The sequence below is a fragment of the Sceloporus undulatus genome, chromosome 5 (genome assembly GCF_019175285.1).
Source record: "Sceloporus undulatus isolate JIND9_A2432 ecotype Alabama chromosome 5, SceUnd_v1.1, whole genome shotgun sequence".
NCBI lineage: Eukaryota > Metazoa > Chordata > Lepidosauria > Squamata > Phrynosomatidae > Sceloporus > Sceloporus undulatus.
The window spans coordinates 183,716,913-183,721,760 of NC_056526.1; positions in this window are offsets into that span (position 1 = coordinate 183,716,913).

The window sequence follows — 4,848 nt, forward strand, 5'->3', positions numbered from 1 at the left end:
TGTCACTGCATATAATAACTCACAAGTCTGTGAGTCCAACTGTCTGTCACAAAGTACTTCTGCAGCAAACAAAGTAGCCTTGCCATTTTCCCCAGCCTGGTGCATCCCTCCCATCACCCCATGCTTCTGACTCTAGCAGTTAAGGAAGATGGGTTTAGGTGCGTGATGCTGGATGATCTCTTAAGGCCAGATCTAGTCCTGTCTCATAGGTCTTTCTGTAAGCGATACTATAAAGCCCAGCTGGATTCAGGAAAGGGTCTGCAAAACTGAAAGATTATTTTAATTTTTTTAATGTATGTGAAAAGAAAATGTAAAATAAAACAGAAAATCAGAGGGGAAACAGACTTTTTCTACTAAGAAAAGTGTTGTTCAGGTATTGTAAACCATTACATAGCTAAAGATCCTATATTTCAAATTCTTCTGCATATTTCTAGGAACACTCTTACATTGTGGAGGAACACTCTTACACTGTGGCTAGAATTGTTCTGCATGGAAGTCATTGTTGATATATGGTTTATTGCCACCACTTAAATGACTTCCTGCTCCTGCAATACATTATTTGAATCTGATATTATATCCTAAATGTACTATAGCCTGCCTCTGAAGTGGTAAGCAGTTCTATTGCCATAGAGCTGTTTCTGATGCAAGCTCATTCATATCGACAATATTTAACAGAATGTACTTTAATGTTTTTATATATTTACAGGGCATAACTTTCATGTCAAAACTTCTAAAGTGGCTAAGAAGCAAACTAAACACAGCAGCAAAATCCAGACAAAATAAAATTCATAATTAAGAAAAACTCAACTAAATCAGACCAAAAGCTTATTTAGTTCAACAATGGCCACCCTGAGGCCCATCCACTGTGAACAATTACAGCACTTTGATTCTACTTTAATTGCTGTGGCTGCATCCTGTAGAATCCTGTGATTTGTAGTTTATTAAAGCACTAGAGCTCCCTAGCAGTGAATTCTAAGTACTTGATGAAGTCACAAATCCCAGAATTCCATAGGATTCAGCTATGGCAGTTAACGTGGAATCAAAGTGCTGTAAGTGTGTGGTGTAAAAGGGCCCCAGATGCTTCTGGGACACCCACAACCATGAACACAACAGTACAGGGGTGTCACTTGGAAGTGCAAGGGGTGTGGACCACACTAAGCGACACCCAAGAGGGGTGACACTACTGCTCCCCAAATTTTAGTGTACCTTTTTGGCAGAAACGGGGTGTGACATTCATTTGTCCCTTTAAAACACTGGAGGCCATGCTCAGGCTGTGCACATGATATTAAAGGTGTATAATTTAATTTTGCTAGGATTTTTATGTCACAACTATTGCCACTGTTGTCGTTGTGTGCCCCCAAGTCATTTTTGAGTTATGGTGACTCTAAGGCGATCCTATCATAGAGTTTTCCTGGCAAGTTGCTTCAGAGGGGGTTTGCCATTGCCATTACATTCAATGATATAGAGGAATTATGATTTACGAGCAATGTTAGTACCAACAATATTTATTTATTTATTTATTTATTTATTTATTTATTATTTAAGGCATTTGTAACCTGCCTTTCTCCCAAAATGGGATTCAAGGCAGGATTCAACATTACTAAGGATTCTCAATGGTGTGGCATGGGAGAAGTGTTAAGGAAAAAGCAACATGGGTTATACAGTAAGTGAAATAAAAGATGTATGTGAGAGTCAGAGTGACTCAGCAGAAGCCAATTGAGAACCACACAGGTGTGAATGGTAAAGCAATTAACAAGTCCTGGGTGCCAAGGACAAGAAATGCATAGTGGATAATTGGACACACCTGACAATTGTTAAGTGGTCAAGGCTGAGATGATGAAATCATTAATTGTGGGATGAACAAGGAGAACCAATGGGAATGTTGTACACGCCTACTGGGTGGAAACAGACCACAGTAGGTGGTGCCATGATTTGGCTATAATAATGACTATACATCCCAATGCATTTTGTGGGTTGTAGTTGTGGGTAGTAGAGTGGATTGGAGAGTGAGGAGTTGAGTATTGTTTGGAGCTGTGTATATAGTAGAATAAAGTAGATCTTTTATATAAGACTACTGAGTTGTCTGGTGTCTTGGGTGAAGCTACAAGAACCAGCAGGAACCTGGTGAAGAAGGGTGAAGACTTCTGTGGAAGCAAGAGTGAGAAGGCTTGGAGAGTTTGTCGGGGTCTTCAGCCTGTTCTCTGCAACTCTTGCAAAGATATAACAACTGGCCAAAACTGGTCAGCGTGGTGCACAACCAGGTGGTGAGTTCCAGGCCAGGTGAAGAGCCACAACTCCCATCATCCCTGACAAGAAGGTCAATGGAGATGACACCATGAGTTACTGCACTGGTGCAACCCTAGTGATGCAACAAGGAAAACAGTGCTCAAAATATTTCCAAGACTCTCCAGGAAGGAGATGATTATATTATGTCATATGAAAAGAATCAAATACCCATTCAATAGGCCCACAACCTTGAAAGCACACAAGAGCTAAATTTTGGGGTTACCCTTACAATAATCCCCTAGCAGCAGGATTCTCAGAGTTGTACTCCAAACAATAAAAAATATTTATTTTGCACACTCTGACCTATACAAATAAAGAGGGGAGATCTGTCCGATAAAATCTTTGGGACAAACATCTTCCCCATACCTGAAACCTGATATTTTGGAACCTGTGGTGTTGGTTTTTTAAAATGCTTGAAACACTCCAGGGTATTTCCCGTTTTTTTACGTACATTGTGAACTTCAGATTTTATCAAAGAGTACAGTAATTGCAAGGAACATTGGTTCCATATCTAAGCCAAGGAATCAGCTCATATGTTACCTTACAGCAGAATAAGAAACAAGCTGCTGCCTGTCCAATATCAACTATGCAAAAGTATGTTGCAGACTGCAATGATGCTATCACAGTTTATTCAAAGGGTAGTGCACAACCACAACCTCTATTAAGTACAAAGGAAAATTGAGTGGGCAAAGCTCACTTCTCAGCATATGGTAATAAGAGTCAATTTCTTAAACACTGACTCTTATCTTGGAACTGAAAGAAAACTATTTCCTGACTGAAGTCAAATGATGTCTTCACCAGCCTCACAGCTAGAGAGAGATGGATAAATTCTTTGAATTTATTCATGTAATAATTTGCTGTTTATTGTTATGTGCCTTCAAGTTGATTCTGATTTATGGGGACCCTATCCAAAGGTGTCATGATTTACTCAGAGGAGGTTTGCGATTGCTATCACCATATTGAAAGCTGAGATAATCCAAATCCTAATCTGCCAGAGTCCTCCCCCCCAAAAGGGTGTGATCTTCATTTTTTAAAGATTCCTGGGCTGAGTGTGTATGCAGAGCCATCTTGTCCTGCCATTTAATTCCTATCTTCCAGAGTCATAGTTTTCCATCTCCCTCCAGATGACAGACCCCAGGGTTTCCACCGAGGGGAAAAAATGAAGTAGTTCCGGTAAACTTAAAGGAAGTCCCCCACTCTGCCTGTTGGACTTTTGGAATGAGCAGATATGCCCCAGGGTCAAGCAAACCGGTTTCTCCTCTTCAAAGCCAGTTTCAGACCTACCTAACTAGGAAAATAGGAATTGATCATTCTGCAAAAGTGCCCCCACCTGAGAACTTTGTGAAGTTATTCATCAGCACTGTTTAATTGCAACTGCTTGCACTATTGTATCATGTTCCACTGAATCATGACCTTTGTTTTGTGTTATTTCTGTTTTGTAGTGTTGCATTGATTTTAAATTTTAAAAAGCAGCTGGAATTCTACGTACAATACATAAATATCACACTACTACACTGTTATAGCACTATTATTCCCTTAAACTGCTATGACTACATCCTGTGGAATCCTGGGGTTTGCAGTTGTTGTTGTTGTGTGCCTTCAAGTCATTTTTGACCTAAGGTGAACCTATCATGGGGTTTTTTTGGCAAGATTTGTTCAGAGGAGGTTCGCCATTGCCTTCCTCGGAGGCTGAGAGCATATGACTTGACCAAGGTCACCCAGTTGTTTTCGTGGCTGAGCTGGGAACTGAACCCTGGTCTCCAGAGTAAAAATGCAGCACTCAAACCACATAGTCACACTGTATCTCTGCTGTAGTGAAATCATGTTATTTTTGTTTTGTAGTGTTGCGTTGGTTTAAAAAAATCTACATGCACAAATCTACATATCACAATAAAAAGAAGAACAGACCCCTGTAACTTGCAGCAGCTGCTGCCTGGTAAGTCAGGATTGTGGGGTGGTCAGGCTGGGAGACACTACGTAGCTACACAACTAAGAAGAACAAGTACATAGTGAATATCACTCTACACGGTTATAGCACTATTATGCCACTTTAACTGCTATGATTGCCTCCTGTGTAATTCTGGGATTTGTAGTTTAGGGAGAGCCATCTAGAATTCTCAGCCAGAGGGCTCTTAGGCCTCAATAAACTACAAGCCCCGGAATTCTACAGCCATATCAATTAAAGTGGAATAATAGTGCTATAACCATGTTGTGTGATATTCACCATGCAACTACCTTTGTTGTGTAGCTACATAGCCTGACCTGCCTACAGTCCTGACTTACCAAGCAGCAGCTGCTGCAAGTGATAGGGGTCTATTCTTCTGTTGATCAGGAAACCGCAGACTGGTGTTTCCACCACCACCACCACATGAGAGATTTCTGATGCAATAGTCAGAAGCAGGATCTCTGTTACAATTCCTCTTCACACCTGAGTTTGCTTGCAAGTGTGGGAAGGAAATGTCAACCAATAGAAATTCCAATTCAGAGGAGAACAGAATCCTATTCCTCCAAATAGCTCCTGCCAGTAAGTCAAGACTGGAGGACTTTTATGGTCCCTCTATA